Source organism: Vidua chalybeata, chromosome 13, assembly GCF_026979565.1.
Source record: "Vidua chalybeata isolate OUT-0048 chromosome 13, bVidCha1 merged haplotype, whole genome shotgun sequence".
Taxonomy (NCBI): domain Eukaryota; kingdom Metazoa; phylum Chordata; class Aves; order Passeriformes; family Viduidae; genus Vidua; species Vidua chalybeata.
The window spans coordinates 5351145-5375138 of NC_071542.1; the positions used below are offsets into that span (position 1 = coordinate 5351145).

General features: G+C 38.7%; 1 protein-coding gene and 1 long non-coding RNA gene across 5 annotated transcripts in view; one reads left to right on the forward strand and one right to left on the reverse strand.

Annotated features, from left to right (window-relative positions):
• Positions 1-1816: 1816 nt before the first annotated feature.
• LOC128794743 (uncharacterized) lies at positions 1817-20283 on the reverse strand. Its single transcript, XR_008433261.1, has 4 exons — positions 20207-20283; positions 17977-18074; positions 4787-4861; positions 1817-1947 (listed from the first exon to the last, which is right to left on the reverse strand). It is a non-coding gene; the product is annotated as an uncharacterized LOC128794743 (long non-coding RNA).
• OTUD7A (OTU deubiquitinase 7A) overlaps positions 20218-23994 on the forward strand; it is a 42431-nt gene continuing 38654 nt past the window's right edge. The window contains exon 1 of one of the 4 annotated variants that reach the window (XM_053954936.1): positions 20218-20305. The gene's annotated coding sequence lies outside the window, so the exon portion shown is untranslated. The other 3 variants (XM_053954939.1, XM_053954935.1, XM_053954937.1) reach the window with 3 other exon arrangements.

Genomic DNA, 23994 nt, shown 5'->3' on the forward strand with positions numbered 1-23994 from the left:
CTCAGTCTTCTAGAGAGCAAAAGGAAGGGCAGAGAAAAATGTGCGTGGTGCAGGAATTCAAATGATATGGAGACAGGGTTCCTGCTTTTTTTCACAATGCAGTAAAATTCCAGTAAAGCACAAAGAGATCAAATCAGCTTGGACTCTGAGGACAAGGATTGCCTTGTGTCGTAAGGGACATTTGACAATTCCTGCGTGCCGTGAGTATAAAAGGTAACTGAGATGACTGAATGTTAAAGTAGCTGGAGCAAGCAGTAATAGAACTGAGTGGGCTGTAGCCAAGTGACAGCTCATCATATAATCATCATGTTTTCCACTTAGAGCATCTCTGAAAAACTAGAAAGATGGTTTAATTCTATTTGCTTTTCCTCTAAAAAGAGATTTGGAATAATTGTTTTTGGAAAACCTTCACTGACGTCTGGGCTATAGGTACCTATTTTAGTGATAGAAGAGTTATTGCCTGTGGTTCAAAATATCTTCTCACACACACCCCCCCCTCATTAGATCATAGGAGAATTTCCCTTAGTAATTTTTCTTTTTCCTTAATTGCTTTCTCTTGCACAGAGGTCAGGCTGGCTCTGCTGGCATTTCATGGTGTAGAAGCAGTCACTGAGGAAAGCACAGATTTGTGCATGTTTTGGTGTCTTTGAGGTGCCATTCTTCCTCCTGCCCATGTCTCACCCCTGAGGAGCTGCCAGAAGAATCCTAGATGGGCACAGATGGACCACCTCAAAGAGTGGCTCTTTGAGGGCAGCCCCCCGCCCTCCCCATGGCTCAGCTGTACCATGGTAGGGAGCCAGGCCATTGTCCCTCTTCCTTCTCCCCTGTTCCAAGAAGCTGACTGAGGAGAAACAATGGTTCTGTGATTATATAAAGCAGTAGCAGGTTCCCAGGTTTTATAGGAAGCTCTCACTAGCCTCTAAGTCAGTCTGGTTTTTTAGCATTATCAGGAGAATGGCAACTGGAAAATGGCTTTATTAGGTGAAATAGGATTTAAAGGAAAATGGGTCTCACGAGATGAAGCTAAAATCAATAGGAGATTGCACTTTATGCTGTGAGTCTTTAAGACTCTGTATGTACTGTGTGATCTAGTTTTGGGTTGGGAGCTTGTCAGGTTTTGTATCCAGAAGTGGCTTTGCGGTTAATAAAATATGATTCTTTTTAAAGTGAAATTGCATTTATTATTGGTAAAGGTGGAGCTGTCCTTATGAAGTTGAAGAAATGTTGTAAAAATGTCAGGAAGGATGAAGCTATGGCTGTGTTTTCCTTGAAGTCATCAAACTGGGTGGTTGGTGCAGCGTGTAAGAGAGCAACTGCAATTGTTTGCTTTTGTATTCTTTCAGAAGGGGTAGTTCTGTTAGCAGCAGTGCACTCCACTGAATTGCTAAAGTTTGTGCAGCTCTCTAGCAATAGTTTTTCCTACTGCAGCCCACCACTGAAATGTCTATATGCCTGAAAGTTGTTTTGCTTTTGGCTTTCAGTTACTGTTGGAGGGGTTGCATGTGTGTAAGATTCAGAAATAGCTTTTTCTCAGAAATTTAGGGCAGATAAGTTAACTAGAAATCATCAGAAATTAGGAATATGCATGCCAAAAGTCATTCATCTTCTGCCACCTAGGAATGAATGAATGAAGGACATAGATTCTTATTTAATTGAGAATTCTGAGCTTTCAGTGGCTAGGGGGAAAAAAGAGCTACTTATTTTAAAAGATGAGTATGTTTAATAAAGTGTAGGTGTTCACAGTATTGGGGAGGCAAAAACAAGCTTTATGGTCAGGTATTTATTTCTCAGCTGTGTCTACAGACCACTCAGACAATCAGCAGAGCAGGTGTCACCCGGTGGACGAAAGCCAGTGGTGCAGAGAAGGAAGAGGAATCCACCCGTTCAGGCCTTCTGGGATTTAGCATCACCTTTGAGTCAGTGCAGACTACTTTTGCTGGGGAAGTGCTGTAAGGGAGATAGGTGGAGACTGGGGATAACATCCATTGTTGGTTCAATTCAGATTGCACCTATCTTATTTCAGATGATGAATGAAGATAATTGATCAGCTTGAGAGCTGAGATTTGGTATCTTTCTAGCATGGGCCTGGAAAAGTGCCTTTGCTTTTTGTGATGAAGGACTATGTGTAAGGTCTTAATTAAAAAGAGAGTTTTCCCTTGTGAAAAGGTGTCTGTAGCTTTTGACCAGTCAAACATTTGCTGTGACTTCATGCTGTTACTACAGATAATAACACATAACCAGACATCTGCCTTAAAGTGACATGTGCTCTGGGAGCTAAAGGGACTGTACGGAAAGCTTCCCAGCATCTTGGTGATACTGCTTCTGTCACCAAAACCTTAATGAGTCATCAGAGATTGTCACTTTTTGGTTATGCCATAAACAAGACCCAGGTTGAATTTTGAAAGTATTAATAACCTTTATAGGAAATTACTGTAAATGTTTCATGTTCTTTCCAGAAAAATTTTCTTCTGATTGTTTCAGTTTGACTCTAGTGCCATTTGTTTTTCTTTCATTCTGGATGAATCATCAAATAGCTGAATGTAGAATTGAATTTGACTGAGGTAAAATTCATTGCTTGTATTGGCAATTAGAATTTCATTTAAATCTGTAGTTCACACTTGTAAGAAGCTGTGGCTTTTGCTCTAGCCTCTTCATTGAGAGACACATTTTGTATCTCCATGCCCATTATTTATGCTGTCATAGGAATTAAACCCAATTAGGATGACACCAATATTCTTTCTCTCATTTTCCTAACCTCTGTTTTATTACCCAGTGGATGCATGCAAACATCCACGGATGGTGTTAACAGGAGGCAGAGAAAACACAAGAGACTTTTCTCTGCAGCCCCTTATGTATTAATTTTTTCCTTCAGGTTTTTTCTATCTAAAGTGATATTTGTTCTGGATATCTTTGGACTTCTGCAATTAGAACAGCTGTTTTTATTGGGCCTTCAGAGAGACCAAGGGGCACTCTGATGGACAGTGACACTCTGAGAAGTCCTTTCATGTGTGCTGTTTCTGACTGAGTGTTGTGAGTGTGCAGCAGTTGGGCAGGATGAGAGGGCATCAGGACAACACAGCAGCATTACTGATGCACCACTTGTTCTCAATGATTTGTGGGTGTGTGAAGGAAATGCTGCTGTTGCAAAGGAATCAGATGAACTCACAGATTTTGAGCACCATTTTTCATCTATGAGAAATTTGGCATAATTATGTGTACTTGTACAATGTGCACGTAACAATAAAAACACTACAGTGAAACTGAGGTGAAGTTTGGGTAATGTTTCAGTCTAGAAGTTTGAAATAAAGACTTTGGCAAGAGTGAAAAAACTATCTGGACAGTCTCTTTAAAATGTCTAAATTTGGCATTTTGGCTTGTTTCCTATAATGCTAAGAATTAAAGATGTGTTATCTTTAGTAAAAAATGTCAGTAGAATTTTGCATGTGAAATTCAGTAGAAATTTGTTAAAATGTACATGTGAGTTCCCAACAGCATGGAGTTGTATCTTCATTTTCTAAATCTTCAATATGTTGCTTTTGTGACCACCACCACTACTTGGAAATACTCTGTGTATGAATATGGGGACTATTTAGTTCTTTCTGGTCAGGTTACCATGGTTGTTCTCCCTTTTCAGTGCAGTTCCACAGGATACTGATCTTAGTGCTCTAGGTTGCTGACATGAGCTCAACTCAGCCTGTGGAGCAGGTAGTGTCTAAGGGCTTTAAAAATGTCCAACAAAGGTGTGTTATGTTGAAATCAATTTGTGCAACAGCATATACTTGGAAAAAACACATCTAAGAGAGTGGAAAAGGAAAATAGAAAAGAGTGGATTGGATTTTCTTTTTAATAAAGGAGAAAATGTAACTAGGAGGGATATAACTAAAAATTGTGTGAATTCACATTCATATTCTTAGTATTTAAAAATTATAAGAATGAAAGCCCCAGAAACTTTAGATTATGTTTTAAGAGTTTGATGAATGATACATAGACTAATAGAGAAGCAATACTTAATCAGTGTCAAAGAGAAAATGTTATTTGGTCACAGTGTTGCTAAACAGGCTGTAAAAGAAGTGTATGTACAAGTCATTTTTGCTCTCTTAGCAGGTCAAGCAGATCAAAGCTTTCTGAACTACAACTACACAGTCAGGATACAAAACACTTGAGATAAAGCTCATTAAACCACCTGAGTCTCTGCTTCATGGTTAATTTAATGAATATTGAGGATTCTTTTAGATCAGTCTGCAGTGCTTGTTGGTTTTGGGGTTGCTGGTTTTTTTAGATCATACTATTTTTTTTGAACAAAATGAGTAGCTGTCAATCTGCAGGTAAATTTTTCATAAGTAGAAACGGACTAAATATATTGGATCTACTGGAATATTTTACTCAGTTCTGCCACGGACAGAACTAGTCAAACTGGTAGGAAGCCAGCCCTCTAAACTGATTTTGAGGTGTGTTTTCTCTGTTTATCTAAGCCAAATGGGAAGGGGGCTGGGTTCCTAAGAAGCTGCCATCTGATGTAGAAAACATAGAATTATTTTTTCCATAATGATGCTACAGAAAAGTATTCCAGGGTCAGAGTGTGTAGTGGGTACGACAAACAGATGCAGAACAGTAAATTAGTGTCACTTTTGGAATAAAACAGTAAAACTTGTTCTGCTTTTCTCTCCATCCTCACAGGTACATGATACTGCAGAGATTCAAAATCAGAAGTAAATCAGCTGGACAATTGCCTCCTGCCTTCCTAAACAGGCAAATATATTAGAAACAGAAGAAGGGGCCTACCTACCTCATTCCTGTGAGTAGCTACAAACATCCCCTCCATCCCTCAAATCAGCATCTGCCAGGTAGTTGTTTTGGAAAGCTGAGCATAAGGATGTGGTGAAGAAAACAAAAATTTTAATTTGTTTTCTTGTTGACAACAATTAAGTGTAGCAAAAAAAAGAAACCAACTAAAATTGGTTTACCAGGCTACCAGCATGCCTATTGCCTGTGGCTGCACAGAGCTGATGGATGATGCATTGTTACTCATGAAATGAACCTTTATCTGTGCTTCCTAAAGCTTGCATACTGCACAAGCTCCTAAAACCATCCATATCATTGCCATGTTAAACTGATGCTGCAGTTGATGTGTCACTGCAGAAGCTGTTTGGGGCTTAGTTCTTTGCTTTTGTATTTCTTAGCAGTTCATTCTGTAATAAGGTGGTGTAACCCATTGTGAGGCTTGAACAGAAGATGCCCAGAGTGACCCCCTTGGTCAGGGCAGTGAACAGAACAATGTTTGCTGAATAGCTGCTGTGTAGCTGATACTCACTGCTCTGAACTGCCTTTTCCTTGCTGACTTCTCTGCCCTTTCTCCAGGGAGAAGGTGGGTTTGCTGCTGTGGATGCCTGCCTTGTTTGCTTCACCAAAATGAGTTAGGGCATGCAGGAGAGAAGGGAGACTTTTGCAAGCAGAACCTATCATGGTGAGTTAAGATTTTGTCCCTGCTTTTGCTGTAAGAGTTTCTCAGTGTTGCTACATTGCTTAAACCAAACTGTTCACACAGAATTCTCTCTTCCCTGGAAGTATGTTGCACATAACACTTCCTTGGCAGCAGTGCTGGATTGAGAAGTTCTTCACTACTGCTTTTGCCTCCCCTGCCCCATTAGGTCCACAAAAGAGCTTGGGGGGACCTTCAGCAGCAAATTGAATGGAGCTGAAAATAATTACTGTCTACCATGTATGCATGAAAAGTATGAGAAACTGTGGTCTGTAGCTTTGATTTGGTACCACAGCATCTGTCTTGAACATTATCCTAAAATTAAGTACATGTGAACTGTATTTTTAATTTTGAATTGCTAAATGCCCTCTAAAATACCTCATAAAAATACTCATAGAGATTAATTCTGCGTGACTATAGATTAAGTTTTCAGTCATTGTTCACTGTGTTTGTGAAGGAGTCCCAGGAGTACAGTCCCAGTCCATAGCAGTGCAGCATGGACATTATCTGCCCTGGTATCATCATTTAATGGATTTGTTTCTAATTTTGAAGCTTAACCTTAGGTTTGAAATTCATTGCAAAGAACTTTCTGAACAGTAATAGGGAGTAATGAAACATAGTTTGTTATAGAAGCATTGCCCTTCTCCCTCCTTCTCCTGGTGATAATTCTGTCTCATGTCTTGCCTTCTTTTTTACCTTCATTTCTCCAGGTTTTCCCAGCCTCCCACTTTTGTGTTATCTCAGTTTTCACATCATCTCAGTACCTTGTACAGATATGTAAGGTCAAGCTTCTGGGCAGAGAGTTCCCACTTACTGCACTCAGATAGCCTAAGCACTTGTGTTTCTACAAATGTGACAATTTTGAATTAATTCAGGATTAATTTAAACAAAAACAAATGCAATATCTTCTGAAAATATCTTCTACTTTCAAGAAAACCTTCATACCAAATATGTGTAAACAGACTGGATCATGTGTGGATAAGCAAAAAAGCAAAGTTAGAATTCACAAATCTTTCTTTCCTACTTTCAAGCATGAATTTCTCCAGTTCCTGTGTTGTTTTGGGGGCACATTTTTTTTGTTGTTGTTTTTATTTGTTTTGGTTTTGGGTTGTTTTCCTGTGTTTTTGGGTTTGTTTGGTTTGGTTTGGTTTTTTGTTGTTTTTTTTTTTGTCTCTGACTGCCAGAGATCTCTGCTTGAACATAGTTTCCATGTCTGTCTCTGCATGAACATAGATTCTTTGTCTCTTCCTTTCAAAAGTGGGACTTGATGGTCCAGACTGTCTCAAGGCTCTTGAACTATTGCTGAGCTCATCAGTTCTCTCTATAGCTGATGCACAAATTCTTTCCAAGCTCCACCCTCCTCTGTGCATACTGGATTTAATTTAAGCTTTTGAGGATTAAGTATGGTATTAGGAAAACCTTTGGGATTCTTGCTGAGAATTGTATGAGTATCCATTTTGATCATGGAGAAGCAGCAGTATCCATGTGTTGAATATAGGATTTTTCCTTTGGAACCACTGTCTCTTCAGAAGTCCTTGTGAGTTTGGACACTGCACTCAGCATCTGCGAGTCCCTGTCTTTCTGCTTGGGTGTCAGACTACTTTGATTTGTCCTTGCCAGATCACCAGCACTGAGCAGATTGCATTGCTCTCTTCTGCTGGGACAAAGTCAATCCATGTTAATGGCTTCTTTAATCTTTTAAAAGTGATTATTTTATTTGGGGCAGTGGCTCCAGCCAATTCCATTCTCTTGCTAGGGATATAGTGAAATAGAGATAAGCAGTGCCTGCATAAGACAAGTCAGGCTCTAATCTTGCTCATTTTGTACCTAATTTAACTGAAAAGAAAGTTCTGAACTTGTCTCTCAGAAGTCATAACATTGCATGGCTTATGTGGTTTACCTTCTCCAACCTTGATTTCAGGTAATACTGGTTAGCCCTCAATATAGTATTAACTCTTATGTATCTAATCTAAACCAAATTTATGCAATGTATCTTGTTTGTGCATCTGAATTGTCTAATTCTACTTATATTTCTGTTGGATTTGGGTTTTTAAGGTCCAGAAGAGGGAAAAATTTGAGTAGACCAAGGGTCCAAAAGAGGGAAAAATTTGAGTAGACCAAGGAACCTGCAGACTTGAAAAGAGAGGAGGAAATTCAATTGTCTATTATTCCACCATGCATAAGTTTTTTTAAATGGTATAAGTCCCTTTTAAGCTATTAATTGTTTCTGTAAAAATAGATCCTTCTTGGATATATCTTCTACTAGCTTCACAGAACTTACTTCTCTGTGTGTCCCCTGATGCCCTGGTTTAGATGGCTAAATCATCAAGTCACAGGTGCTGTTTGTTGCTGTCTTGAGTTGTAGGAGCCCTTCAGGCCCTACTGAGCTCAGTGTCTACTTGAGCAAGGTGGTGTTCTGGCCTGTAAATAAGCCCAAGTGTCTCTCATCCTTCCTCTCACAGCTCCTCTTTTGCAAAGGAATTTCCAGGTTCTAGTTTGTGTTACACATCTGCATCAAGCAGCTGCTTTTTCCAGCAGGGCTGGGGACAGCATCACCCAAAGCACAACAAATTCCTGCCTACGAGTTGTTAGGAAACTGCCTTCTTTGGGATGTAGGCCAAGTCCCAGAACTCTCCTGTAGTGAGGAGGTGGTTATCACTTTTAATTTTCTGATGGAGTTACTATAACTTGTAGTCAGAGTGATAAGACACAAATGTTATTCCATTTTATTTAAGTTCCATCTTGGTGGTTGCTGTGGTAGTATTTTTACAGAAGTCTATAGAAGCTTATTATAGAGCAGTGGCATTTGGTTTTACAAGTAATTGGGACACATTACCTGCCACTACAGACAGCTTACTCTTGAATTCATCATTTGGCAGTTACTGTTCATTTTAGGCTGATTTAAGATGATGTACCATTTGATTATAGTCTGAATTTCAATATTGAATTTGCCCTAGGAATCCTCATTAAGATACAATTAATAAAGAATAACTACTGCATTAGGATACTTGGGCAGCTCTGCCTAACGTGGGTGGAAGTAGAACTGTGTTGTAATTACAGACAATGCTCTGTCATTTTCAGATTTAATTTCTGGTTGGATTGGTTATTTTAATAACTGTCTATTATCAGACAGTTATATTACATAATAGCAACAATATTGTTATGGCATGAGGTACCTACTGTGAGTGCAAACATGGAGATGTAGGAAACATAAACATTCCAGTTAGTGCTCTTCTACATGCCTATACAGCTTTCATCACTTATTTTGTCAGTGTGAACTAAACTCATTTACTCAGTTCTCATGAAATCAAAATACTTTTGCTGTATTTTAGAAGTAGAGTAAAATACTTCTAAGTCCTATTCCACAGTGAGAAATTAGATTCATTCTCTTTTGCACAAACTGTTTAAATCCTGTTTTTTATCACCGAATCCATGTCTCTAAAGCACAGACTTCACAGAGCCTTTCTGGCTAGTGTATTTTTTCTCTTAGCCTGTACTGTCCAAGGTAGTTTCTCATGGAATTTCAGGAAATTTTTGTTTGTCCTGAAGATTTCTTTTTCACAGTAAACCTATTTTTCTGAGGTAGGTAGTTCTAGACCTGGGTGAAAAGAATTAAATGTATCCCTTAAAAAATATTCTCACTGGACAATCTAGCCATCAGGATATAATTTAATTTAAAGATATGGACTGCTTCAGTTCAGAGCAAGATCCTGTCATTCTACAGAAATATATCTTAATCTAACAATCTTAATCCATGAAAATTACCAATATAGAGCAGTAAAGGATACAGTTTAAGTATTTGATACTTTGAGAGTATTTATAGACTCATTTTATAGTTATTTAGCATGAAGTCCATGGGAATTTCTATTTCATTGGATTTGCTGTTAATAATATGATGTGCATATTAGCATGGTGACTGCAGACAAAAATAGACAGTGGCTGCATGATGAAAGCATGATCTTTGTCTCTCTTGAGCTATTACTATTTTAGATAAGGTGATTAGAAACTCTTTAATTTCTAATGTGTTAAACCTTTAAAATCAGAATGGTTTAAAATAAATATGTCCATCTGTTCTAGATGCTGCAGGGGTTCTGTAGTAGAGTTTAAGCATTGCCCAACTGAATTATGGCCCAGCCTAAGTTCATTCAGAGTCATATTTATCATTAAATTCATGTGGTTTTGAATTACCTCTCCTGCAAAGCCAGAAAGGATTTCAGTAAATTAGACAAAAGCTATCCATACCTGATCTCTCAGTATTTTTAATGTATATAAGGGCAGAGAGCACATGGCTGGAGAAGCTGGCACTGTTTGTATTGCTAAAAGAAGAAAGAGGCAGTTCATAGGGAAGATGAGGAATACCTTGTTTCCAAGTAAGTCATCTCCTCTCACATTTCTTTTGAGCTACCTCTGTCTATTTAAAGCATGAAAAACTGACATCATTTGTTTCACAAAGATGTTTAAAATCTTTGGAAACTTTACCCAGAGAGAATAAAGTTTTGAGTAACTAAAATAAGTTACAGCGTAAATTAGACCAGCAAGATTCTAAAAGCATCTCTTCATGGAGCAGTTAATTCTTTACAGAGGGACTAGAGGAGCCTTAACACTCTTATAAGCTGAAAGGACATTTGGCAAATAGTATATTTCAAGGCTGAAAAGGGTCAAACAAACACTGTGGTGAAGTTCCAGATACTTATTTCCTGGTCATATTTTGCTAAATTTGAAACTGAGTCTAGATCCTTTGCAAAATGTGTACTGCATGTAATTATATTCCAAATATTGTTTCACTGGAGGCTATGAGATTTGACTGTTTAATTTGTGTTATTTATTATTGCTATGTTACAAAAATGAATTGTGCACTGCTGGTATAATAAACGACCAAATGTCTTATCAAATGGGCAGGGATGAAAAGGATGTCTTATTAAAATGTCTTGGTTGAAAAGTTCTGTGAGTAATTGGATAAATTTTTATGGTGAGGTATTTTTTGTTTTCCTGAGGGAATGATCTTTCCCTTTATGCAGTAATTAAGAGAGATTTACATTCTTTTCAGCAATTGTTAACATAGATTTTACTGCATACAAGAAATCATTTTAATATTTTTTTCATTGATTCTGAAAGCATCTGCTGGTTTGCTCAATACTACGATGAGACCATTAGATGCAATTGTCATTCTTGTGACAATTAAAGCATCACTGAGAGCAGGTGCCCCCCAAGAGGAAGCCAGTCATCTCTTTTGGGAAAGTTTGGCTGGTGGAGAAAAAAAATGCCTGAAATTAGCACAGTACTTCTTTTTTACACTGTTTGACAGAAGTGCATACATGTGTCTGGGCTCACTCTGGGATGTGCTGGGGGCTGCACAAGTTTAGGGTATTAAAGGACAGAAATCCAAAGAAAATGATGCTTCCTTCTCTCTGCTGCTTGCAGAACAATTTCCTGCCAAGCTGATAGGATTTCCCAAATAAATTTTCTACACATGGAGCTGGTTTATTCATTCATGAATTCATAGATATTAAGTGTGCCTTGAAGCATGCTGATCCTTGTGTGTTAACCAAAAGTAGATAGATGGGTCAAGATAACACTGAAGAGATTGGCACCTTCAGCATTGAGATCTGCCTTCTATTTCTGAAAAATATTGGAGCTATTGTCGCTTTTTGATGAGAAGGCAGGCGACCTGGTTTTAAGATACAACACGGCGACTCGGCCTTTTTTGGGTTACTTGGTTTACTGATATGCACAGACACTAATGTGGTGGATGGTTAAATGGCGTTTATTATCTCATTTTGTGAGGTTAAATAGTTAAGGGGGCTTTACTACGTTAAAAGGGGACGGTGGGTCTGGTTAGGGTTAGTAAGGAGTGGAAAACTACTGGAGTTAGGAGGGGCTGCGTGCTTCAAGGGTGATTGATCACTTATAGCAGGAAGAGCGGGGAAGGGTCTTGCTTTCCATCACATCTTGAGATTTTCCGTTCGCCTGTCCCTATCTACCACAAGCTATTTATAAATTTGGAAGGTCACAGGACTGTATGTAGTTTATCATGCTTATGCTTGTTAGTTCAGCTTCTGATGTACTATTGTAATTAACTGTATTCCTAGCTTTCACAATCACAAGACTGTTTTTCTATTTTTAAGGCCTTCTGCAAGAATACTGGATATTTTATCTTCACTGAAGCGCTGTGGCACATTGCAAATGATGTATAAAGCTTTAGTGTTTCTCTTTATTTCTCTTCAGAGTACATGGTATATACATTGTGCTGTTTGACATCATAGCCAGCTTAGCAATGCCCAGGAGAAAGTTTCCAAGGCCTAGAAGGGGGAGTAAAAGTACTATAAAAGCTAAACCCCAAATTTCATCTTTATGCCTCTACCTAAAATGAGCAGGGACTGGGAAAGTTTTCAGTCGTTTTTTGAGGCTGTTTAAAATGCAGATGCAGGAGGAGGAACAAGACTACAGTCCTCCCTGCTCTTCCTTAGCACATCAGCACTCTTTAGAGCAATACATGCTGTCCATTTTTCCTCCTCAGCCAGGGCACGGTGAGTCTGTTGACCTGTCTACAGCCTTTCCATTGCAAACATTCCTTCACTGCTGCTGTTCCATGTTAGCAAGACAAAGTGTTGTAGTTCCAGGTATTTTCTCAGCCAGGTTTCTCCTGTAAGAAACCTGATACACTACAGCTTCAGTCCTTACCTTTTTGTTTCCACGTGGAAAAAAAGGCCCTTGCTGAAGTCTTTGGTCTCATAGATGTGTGTGCCTTCATCTCAGTGTTTAACAGGTGGATTAGTTCATGGAAAGAACTGAGAACAATGTGAGCTAATCTGTCCCTTAGTAAGTGCTTGCAGTGGTTTGTAGAATGCCTGATAGGACAGGAAGATTTCCAAGGTCAGCTTGCTGGAGAGACATTCTATTAAGTGTTTGACTTTCTAAAGGTAAAGTATTATGGGAACATTTACTGCTTATCTCTAAGTAGCAATTGCAATTATAATATAAATTCTCTGAATGTCTTTCTGTTTGAGAGCTTAAATTCTATAATTTGAATTACAGAGAAGGTATAAAGCCAGATTTTCAACCTCCTGCTGGAGATGGTTTGTATAACTTCGGGCCATTTGGCTGTGGCTTTACTTCAGGAGACTGACAGTCTAATTTAATCCAGCAGATGTGGGTTTGTATATGTGGAGTAGATATTCAGTCACATAAGTTGTGAAAAAATTCACAGGTCAGATTCAGGACTGTTTGAAGTTGCCCAAGAAGTTATTTGCAACAAAATTTCTTTTGGATGAAATCTATTTATGGAAGTGGTGTTTTTTTTTTCTTCCTTTTATTTAAAGTCTCCAATCTATAGAGATCATCATCACAGAAAACATTGTTATACATAAGAAAATAGTAGTTGCTGTGTAAAGTTTCTGAGTTGCATATATTACAATGCACATAAGCATAAGATCAATTTCTATATTAATTAAAACACAAATACTAGTGGCATGAGTTTAGTTCTGATCCAAGCTTAAATATTTGACTGTTTGATGGTGGTGACCTTCTTTTCTTGACATACCACTTTTACTTTGAAACTACTGCTTGAAAAATCAAATTATTATCAACTGGGTAAAGTTCAGCTTGTACCAGTTTACATTTTAAGTATCATGAACTCCCCACAGATAGTTTACTTTTCAGTGTGTACTGACTGCAGCTCCAAGAAATGAGCTCATTCTGTCTGTCATTAAATGGAGAACGCTGCTGGGTAATTGACTGCTTCAGCAAATGGAAAAGCAGGAGGTTTTTCCCAAACATTTGTACATAAGAGAAAAGCTGACTCAAGTGAGTCAATATTGTGTGTCTGCTGGTTTTGGCTGGGCTAGAGTTAATTTTTTTTCATACTGCCTGGTATGGGGCTGTGTTTTGGATTCGTGCTGAACACAGGGTTGATGATACAGAGATGTTTCTGTCATTGCTGAGTGGGGCTCACACTGAGCCAAGGCCCTTCCTGCTTTTCCTACTTCTAGGCTGGGGAGGGATCTAGGGGTGCACAGGAGGTTGTGATGAGACACAGCCAGGACAGGTGACCCCCACTGACCACAGGGATGTTCCAGAGCCTGTGATATCATGCCCAGTATATGAAGTGGGGGAAGAAGGAGGAAGGGGGGACATTTGGAGAGATGGTGTTTGTCTCCCCCAGCCACCATTCTGTGTGCTGAGGCCCTGCCCTCCTGGGGATGGCTGAACACCTGCTCAACCATGGGAAGCACTGAATTGATTCTTTGTTTTGCTTTGCTCTCCCAGCTAAATGATCTTCATCTCAACCCAGGAGTTTTCCAGCTTTTACCTTTACCAGTTCTCATCCTGGTGCTGCTGGAGGGGCTGAGCTGCTGCCTGGGGTTAAACACAGCAGCACACATTGCCTGTCTGGCAGACTGACTGATTTAGTGCAAAGTGACTGACATCAAAAATAAAGCCATCATTTTTTCAAATAGGTTTCTGCAAAGCTAAGCAGAGGAAATGGGAGTTCTGCTTCTTGCACTGTGGTTGGTCACTCCTTAAGCCACCAATTTGAAAAGCTCATATAGTTGGGTTTTTTGCAGGTGATGGAAGAACATGGTTTCAAGCAAACTCTTTTTAGTTGTTCTTTTTTTTTCCTTGGTTGTTTTTTTGTTTTTTGTTTTTTTTTTTCCTTTGGGGGGCTTGAGAGGTTCAGTTTGTTTTTGGGGGTTTTGTTTCACTTGTTTGGTTTTGGTGGGGTTTGTTGGGATTTTTAAAAATTCCTTTTGTGTGGTTTATAGTTTTGTCTGTCTGTTGAGCATCTGTCTTCCAACTTAACTTCTGATCTGTTGTTGTGGGACCACCTCCCTGCATCAATTCGTAATTTTATCTTTCCCTCCCTCCAACACAGCCATTTCTGTTTCATATAAAGCCTAAATGAACTTAAAGATCTTCATTGAAATTGTTCCTGTTCCACATCCACAACTTTTTATTCTGAACTAACAGTAACAGAATTCTCTCTTTCCTCCTTGCATTTCTGGCTATTAAGCAGCCCTGCTAGTCAGGCAGAGCCATTTTCTGCTATGAGTTTTTGAATAATTTCTAATAAATTGACAGTGGGTATTGTCCAAAGTGCTGAAACATTTGTTTCTAAAAATAATCAGCAACAACTCCCAGTCAGCTCTGCTATGCATCTGGCTTCTGATCAGCAGCAAAGCAGAGGAGTTTGATCAATGTCTTTAAAATTAAAAAAAAAAAAAAAATGTATGAAAGAGAATAGTTTTTTGGATAGCTTAAAGGATTTTTTTTAATGTATCTGTCAAATTTCCAGGGCTTTTATGACAAAATTCAGGGGAAAATACAGGTTTTTCTGAAATACTTTCAGAATCCAATTTCAGATGTTAAAAAAATATATAAATATTTTTCTCTGCAGCAGATTAAATTGAAAGATATTTCTATGCTGAAGCTTGCAGTAAGCTCTACAAATATGTCCGAATTCCTTAAAGTGAGGTTGTCATCACGTTTGTCAGCTAAGGCTCAAGGAGACTGCAAATTCTTTTGTATTTTCCTCTCTTTTTCCTGTCTGGGAGTTCATGATGAGCTGTTTGTTTCAGAAGAGATTGTTCTTCATTTAGTTTACAGGTGCTCTTTTCATATGTGAATTTCATACATAAGTTAAAAAAATGCAGGCACTGGGTTTTTTTGGGTTTTTTTTTTTTTTTTTTTTTTTTAGTTGTTGCCTGTAGACATTAATATTCTGTGTGGTGAAGGGTTTTATTCCCCCACCCCCTGGCTCTATTTTGCAATCAATAGCCTTTTCCATATGTTTTTTCCTGGCATTATGAATTTCCTAGTTTGTACAGTGCTATTTAATTCCATGTCCTGCTTTTCCATAGAATGCAATAATAGATGATGACGACAGTGGCAATTAGAACTAATGGGCTACTTCTTAGAGATGCTGAATATCCATTAATCCTGTTGAACTTGGTCAGGAATTAGGCTATTTTAACATCAAACTTGGAATATCTGTTAGCTGCTGTTGCTTTTTTTGTGTGTACAATTCTGGTGCGTGTTTCCTTATAACACTTCCCTTGATTAATCAGCTTTCAGTTCTCCTTGTTCAGCCTGAGTATTTCCTATTAATAATTAGTTTTCATATTGTCTGAATTACAGGAAAAATCATAAGTGTAGAGGTAGTTATGGCTTATTTATGGAGAAAACTAAGTCTGTGTTACTAAATTGATTTGACTAAATGAAAAACCTGTTTAGGGCAGTTTTTTAAAAATTTTGATGAACAACCATTCTTAATACTAGATAATTTCACGTTCATTTCACTGACTTTCCTATTGCAGGACTTCTCAATTACTTACGTAGTCTAAGTGAAACACTCAGTTGCTATACTTATAAATCTTAAAAATGTTGTTAAATGAATCATTCTAGATGCCATGTCTCAAATCTTTATTTCCTCGTTTGTATCTCTAGCTGTTTTGAAATCTTGGAGATGATATTAAATGATACGGTTTTTTTAGGATGAAAAGGAATTAAGTCTTCCATTCTCCTTAGTTTAATTTTCTAAACTAAATGCAGTAACAGAGGAACATCATGTTTCACAGAAATAAGGGTGGGAGTCTCAGGGTTGGGGGGAAATTACCCAGTTCTATTTTGCTGCATGTTGTGTGTGTGTGTGTTCTTCCCTGCTGGAGCTCATTTAGCTCAGCACACACCAAGCTGATATTCCAGCTTCTGCTGAATTCCAGCACATTACACAAATGCCTGCTCATAGCTTGCTATTCTTTCTAACTTATGCGCACCTAAGGACTTACAAGGACCTGCTTTTTGTACATAATCTGAATTTCAGAAGTTCAATCCTGCTGCTATTTTTAGGGTACTTGTAAGAGAGAGAACTTTCTCATCAGACTGTCACTGAAGCTGTGGGATGAACCAATTGAGAGGATCAGTATTTTTAAGAGGAATGTGGAAAAATCACCAGTATGTGTTTTGCCTTGATGTGAGGAACAATGTCACGTGCAGAGTAACAGACAGTCAAGCCTTGTGTTTAAAACAGCAGCTGAATTATCTTCATAAAGACATGAATGCACTGCAGACTCCATTTTTAAAGACTATACTGAACCCTTAATCGCTGACCGTGCACTTGACATACAATTAAGCATTGGAGCTTTTCTCTAATCTCTGTGTACAGGAAGATAAAGGATGCTTGGAGACTTGTATCAGACTATTTATACAGAGCTCATACTGCTAACACTTTTGATGTCCTTAAACTTCTGCCATCATATTCCTGTCAGCTCAATCCACTGCACACATTTTCTGAGTCAAACTGGCAAAAGCTGGGAAGGGGAGAAATGTGTTCACATGCATGAACACTGGTCACAGTAAGACTTTTCTAGCAGAAGGTGAAATCCTTTCCTTCATCAGTAACTTGTGACAGACTCCACAGACTTAAGCCATAGATAAAGCAATAGGTGTTTCTCATGTAGTGATTATAAAGAGATTTCAAATGATGAAGGTTCAGGAAAAAAAAAAAAAAAACAAAAACCAAAAACAACAGCTGAGTCTGTGCCAGCACTTCAGACTGTGCTCAAGAACTTGTCTTTGGAAAGTTAGATCATTGAGGTGCTGCCTTACTCTGGGGAATGACAACTGTCACAGATCTGCAAGAGCATGAAACATCAGCTAGTCATGAATCTTCTGTAGCTGAGCTGTAGACAGATGCTGTGTGTCAAATTTTGTATCCTTGCCCCCATAGTTTTCAACACAGACATCTGCAGGACACAGATAGACACAGTTCCATAGCTAGAATAGAATTATCATTTCTTTGGTACTTGTCCTTTGTCTTTAAGAAGACCAGTACCAATAGTGGCCATCTTTATCATGGAAACCCCTTCCTGATGGTGGTCTTGTTATTATTTCTTGAATGTTATTGCTTCCCTATTAGAGATATCTTTTCCCTCATATGTTGCTTGAGCTAAATAAATTATTGCAAAGAACCAATGAGCAGTGGGCAAGACCTTGTACTGAATGTAGAACTTGCACTGAAGAAGTCAAGTCTTGACAGAATCTAAGCACAAAGGTGATGTTACAGAAGGTGATGATTTATGTCTGGACTTACTTCATGTGCATGCATGTAACAAAAATAATGGAAACAAGCACACACTTGAGATGTGCTCACGCCTGGGGAGATGCTGATCCACATTCAACAGAGCATTAGCAGAGGTTTTCAGCACTGTGCAGCTGATCCTAAGCTGCTGAGAAAATTGTAGGAAGTGAGTCCCATGTCAGAAGCAGAAGTGGTAAATGGAACCCCTTTTGAGTTCAGAACAAGCAGTGCATGAGAGTCTTGGGCGAGAATTGAGGTATTTCTAGAAACTAAGTGGAGGAAGCTTCTTCAACTCTTTGTTAGTGACTGCTTTGAAATGTCAGATTAAAAAAGGGGAAAATGAGAGTTAATGTGGATATGCATTATTAACAAAGAACATCTCTGATCTCTGGCCTCAGCTCATTCTGTCTCAGGCTCTTACCTTCAAAAGACCTGTTGGAGATGGAGTTCTTTGGTTTGCAATACGTATGTAGCATCTTCAGTCTGCGTTTCATTTTCTTTGCTAACTTCACACAGAAGCTGTTGCAGGGACCATGCAAAGGCAAAAGGATAAATTCAAAATTTGTGCTCAGAATGATGAAAGAATTGCAATTGAAATTCCATCCTGAACCTTTTCATATCATGATAATTTTATTCTGAGCTTTTACATCTTTGTGTAGTTTGTCACAGACCAAGTTGGGGTCATATACGGAGAATTCTTCAGGTTTTTGGCTCACTATATAGGGGAATACAGCAGAGTAAGCAGTATTTAGGGTTGATCTTAAACTGCTGAAGCTCCAATACATGTGTGAGGAAGGCTGAAAAGGCTGAGCTATTTGCATGTCCTTGTGCCCTGATCATTACAGTATCCAGGGTAATATTTTAGATAACTTATTTACAACTGCAAGCTAAATGGAATAATTTTTATTTTCATTTAAATGGTAAGTTGTGATATAATTTTAATAAAATTTACTGCAAGCACATAAGTTGAGTCCTCTTTCAACAGAAAAAGTGGGCTGAGTGTTGGAAAGTGTTTATTACTCTGTGCAGCAGAAGTGTTGAACAAAGCTATAAAAATGTTTTGATCATTGTTTGTTAATATGTGTTGAAAAAAAAATGGAATATACTTTGTTTGTTTATTTCCAGGGTAATGATCTCCTTAGCAGAAGCATCATCATTCAGTTTTGGATCAGGGCTGGATATCAGAGTTTTTAGTTATTTCCCAAAGCTAAGAGGAGTTTCCTAGTGTACATATTTCAGTTTGTTAATATCATATAGCTGGAAATGTGGAGGCATATTCACATTTGATGATTATTTCTATCCCCTGCAGTCCAAGTACCCTTGAAAGTGTTAAGAGTTATTAAAAGTTGCTTCTTTAAGTTTAGGTTTTTACAGTTATTTTTATGTTCCCTGAGGGTGATAAAGAAAGGGTCACAGGCAAATGTGGTTTGACTGAATTTCCTTTGCAATATATGAACGTAAGCTTTTTGTGCTGTTATGAACTTTGAAATAATCTGCTTCAGTGTGAGGGTATCTGTGGTGTGCTACATCCATAAGTGAGTTCCAATGAAGAATTGAAGATAATACTTCGGTCTTATTTTTGGTTTTTGCATGAAAATATGTCAGGGTGAAGGAAAAAAAAGGTAGGACTCTTAATAACTCCTGTATGTTAGTTCACATGCACCTGAGTTAGAGCTGGGTAAGTTAACATTTGTTAACTGAGGTGCTTAACTCATGTTACAGTTGAGCTGTCACACAGACAACTGGGAGTTTTTGCATAGGAACTATTATCTACTGAGATTTGGTTACTTGTGTATGTATTTTAGGAAATAGCAAGAAATAATATTAAGTTCTATTTTCATATCCTAATTCTCAAAAATACATAAAAACTGTGGACCTTGTTATAGTTTTGCCTGTTTTAAAAGCATTATCAGAAGGAATGTTTTACATCATAAAAAGATTTGGGCCGATTTTGGTGGAGCTGGGTCCAGTTACAACTGTATGAGTTTTGTGAATGGGTTAAAAAACCAGAAACAATAAAACTGATTGTAAATGCCTTTTAGAATGATAATGTGAAGCTTATAGTAATTGGATTATATATTTGCAAACAGCAGAATTTATTCTTAGGAGATAGTAGTAGATTATATGGAAAGGGAACTGCTGTATCTTTTAAAAATAAATAGACCCCATGAAATGGTGTTTCCTTCTTTCTTTGTGTGCTCATCTGTTAATTTTCATCAAAAAGAGTGGCTATCCTGCTTGAGTCTTCTCCTGGATATCTCTTCATTAGTTCATTGCTTATGGAAGCTTATGAGAAGAGAACTTTCAAAGCTGTATTTGATGAGTCTTAGGACAAAGAAGTCTTAAAAGAAATTCCAAGTGCAAGTTGCCATTTTCATGTAGGAAAGACATAAGGATATTTTTGTACATTCATAATTCTTTTTTTATTAATTGTCTGGGTTGTGCCCAAGAATTTTGCATTCTTAATGCAAATTATTGTATGTGGTAATTTATCTGTATTAAGAGAAGAATCCATTAGGCTTCTAAGGTCAAAGGTAAAGGCTATTTTGGCAGTTATTATTATTCAAACAGCAGAAGTGTAATTGATTAATATACTACTATTATCTTTTTCTTCCAGATTTCTCAGGGGACAAAATTTTGCTTATTCATACCTTCTACTGTGGCAAAAATGGATTCTTTTCCTCACCAAAAACCAGCAGCATAACACCCATCCAACACCTGCCTCAAGGAACTCTTATTTAAAGTCTATTGTAAGTCAAATGAACCACTTGATATTGGTAGTTTTAATCAGCGGTGTGTGTCTATTTACAGCTCCGGACCAGCAGCCTTCCCCGGAGCGCTAATCTGAGCAGGGCGGCTTTGCTGCAGCTGCTCGTGGTTCTTGAGAGGCAGCACAAGCGGCGGCAGGGCTTGGGCTGAGCCCGCGGCTTCGGTGTCGCCTGGGTGTCACCCGCGTGTCCCCTCAGGGCAGGGTTTGGGTTGAGCCGCCGCCTGCCCGCTGATCCCGTGTCCCCTCAGGGCCGGGTGTGGGCAGGACCTGGGCCTAGCCCGCTGCTCCCGTGTCCCCCGCGTGTCCCCTCAGGGCCGGGTGTGGGCAGGGCCTGGGCCGAGTCCGCTGCTCCCGTGTCCCCTCAGGGCCGCGTGAGGGCAGGGCCTTGGGCCGAGCCCGCTGCTCCCGTGTCCCCCGCGTGTCCCCTCAGGGCCGGGTGTGGGCAGGGCTTGGGCCGAGCCCACTGCTCCGGTGCCAGCCGGGTGTCCCCTCAGGAGCGGGCTCTGCGCGCTGGGGTCAGGCCCCGGTGACAGCGGCTGATCAGGACGCAGTGCAAATGAAGGCTCGGCCTCCTGTTGCTATGACGATTGATTTCAGACGTCGCAGTGGAGAGACGGGGGGATAAAGAGCTCAAAAAGTAGGAACTGCGAGGGGTTCAGCTGGTGGTGTTGGCTGTGCTGCTGAAGGCTTCTCGTGGTGCCCACAGGCCCAAGTGGGTCACTCCTCATGCAAGGCTGGCTTGGAAAAAAGTAATGAAACTCCCACGTTATAGATCTCCAAAAATGGCTGCTCCGAATGCTTGCTTTTCATGCACTGAAGTTAATTTTATGCAGGCAGAGTACATGATAGATGTTTTGAGAGAGAAGGCTCTGTTCAGATTAGAGTTTTGGCCGGCTACCTTTTGTATTAGAAGGATAGCATTTGGAGAAATATATTAAGTATTTCAGTAAGTCTTCTTGCTGTATGGGGACAAATTCATAAGGAAAATTCATAAACAAATTCATAAACAAAGAAAACAAAAAAAAAAGGGAAAAAATTCCAAATGAGGAAGCAATCTAGTCTGTTCATGTTGCTTCTTTGGAGATTTATCCTACTAAAGGAGATGTATGTTACTTAATGAAACTGCATTTAATAAGAGGCCTCGGATTAACATCTGAAAGACTAATTGTCATTTTTCCAGTGCAGTATAATACTGCCTACTTCTTTATCACTCTCATAGATAAAAGAATAATTAATACTTGAATTGGTTTTAAAATCAAGGTATTTGTTTCAGAGAAATTCCAGCTTTATCAGTGGCATTACATTTATCCTTTGCACAGCTGCTTTCTGTTAGAATACAATTACCACACTATGAGGGCCCTTGTGAATAAAATAAGAGCAACATTGTAATTGGCTTACATTCATTCTCCATATCTTGTTTCATCTTGTTATCTATATCATGTTTTCTTGTTGGAAAAAAATACTATAACAATGGTGGTGTTTTGAAAAAATTACTGATGCAGGGATGTAGGAGATCCTTACCTGAAAAGGCTATGTCTCTTGCTTGGTTTCTTGTACTTCAGGACCCCTGTTTCTATAGCCTTCTTGTTTATCTGTGAAATTTTTTTCCTCCTGAGAATGTAATCACTCTTAAGTAAGAAAAATGGTGTTACGAAAACCCTCTGAAGGTCCATGAAAATACAGTTATAAAAATCTCATCTAAAGATACTTTAGTTGTGTCCTATCTTGAAATAATTCAAATATGTAAGCAAATAATAAATTTTCAGAAATAACATTTCTGAAAATTGAAATGTACCTGCATTTTTAAAATGCTTCCTAGTTGGTCCCTGAACCTTGATGGTATTTATCCTAGAACTGGGCTTGATGTACTTGATCAGTTCTCTTGGACATCTGTTCTCTTTGATGGTTACCACAGAGCATAGCTTCTTTCTTTCTCTGTTTTTTCCACTTCTGTGTTAATGTTCAGGACTTGTCTACACAAGATACCAGGGAAAATTGATGCAAATGAACTACATGCAGGAATTTAAAGAGGGCAGCTTAAGTCCTATCAAGTCCCTGTGTGCACTATCCCATTCATAATTAAAGTGGTCTCCAGTGAATTCAGTTTAACTCACTTTGAAGGCAAGATGAGTCAAACCAAATTAAGGCCACCATTTTATTCACAAATGAAAGTGTTTGCAAAGGAATTTAATGGATATAGACAACTCCAATTAAATTAACGGGGTTCATTTTCCTGAGTTCCATTGTGTAGATAAAACCTTAATAATAATGTCTGATTTGAGCTTTTACTTTTCGTCTTTTTTGGTCTTCTCCTTTTTTCCAAAACTCTGATATTTTAGACTGGAGAAGGTAGATAATCCTCACCAAATGCTGTCTTGTAATTTTACTGTGTTTTGAGAGTCCACATTTTAACATATAAATGCCCCACTTTGCCATCAGGTCTAGTTCACAGTAACCTTTTCTTTAGGTAATTACCATCGATTTGGCTTCTTCTACTAATGCCTTTTAATCCAGTTAGCAGAAAAAATACCATCTCCACTTTCTTAAGTAGCCTGCATTAACTACCACTTCCCTTCAAGCTGCTGTTCTCCTAAACAAATCTTCTCTACTGAATTTGATTGTTTAATTATAGATTTCTGCTTAATAGTCTAACGTAATAAAGAGTGGTTTAATTTCATAAGGTTGTTACAATTGTGGAATTATGGCGTTTCCCATCAATTGTAGCCTGTCAGAAAGAATTACTTTCAAAACCTCAAACTGTGCACAAAGAGGGTCTTTCTGCCCTCCCAGCCAGTCAAGCAGCAGGAACATTGCACCTGGGAGTTGGCTGCACCTCTGTGCATTGCCAGAGCAGCTGAGAGCCAGCAGCAATGTTCAACAGGCCCTGAGCCCTGTCACACTACAGGGACATAAAAAGAGCCTGGGGAAACTGGTTTAATGCAATTGCTGGGTGTCTCTCCATTGATTTCCCAGAGCACCAAGACTCTGCCTCTTACTGATGGTGCTTATTTCATCCTTTCTTTGAAAATTAGGAAAGTGAAAAGTCTTAGTTGCAGCTTAGTCATTCTGTCTTCCTGAGGCTTTGTCCACTGTGTGCTGTTTTCTCTTTGTTCCTCAGTTTGGTTTCGTCAGCTGTGTCTGTTCTGGATGCGTGGGATGGGATTTGTTTTAACATGGTTGCTTTTGCTTCATTAGTTATCCCTGTGCATCTCTTTAAGATTCTTTAGAGAAAAAACCCTTCATATCATTTAACTGGGTGAAGCTGTTTGCTTTTGAAGAAGTTAAATTTAGATTCAGGTGAAGACTGTTCACTTCCAAGTATGGCTCAGCTTTGAGAGAAAAGTACTTGAAGGAGAAGAAAAGATCACATATAACTGAGATTGTACTAAATTGATTTCAAGTCCTATTAGCCCATCTTAACATTTCAAATTAATCAGTATCTTCTCTTTAAATACTTTAAAAATTATTTTTCTTATAAAACAAATTATCCGATTTCACTGCTTCTTGTATTTGCGCTGTATAAATAAGAAATTTTTTAGGGAAGAAGTTTGGCCAGAAAGTGAGTGAAAACCAAGGTCTTCCTGTGTTTTGATGGCCAAGATGTGTGAATATCCATTCAGTTCCAAGTGACGGTTGTGTGTCGTGTGTGACACATTTGAAATGAAAACT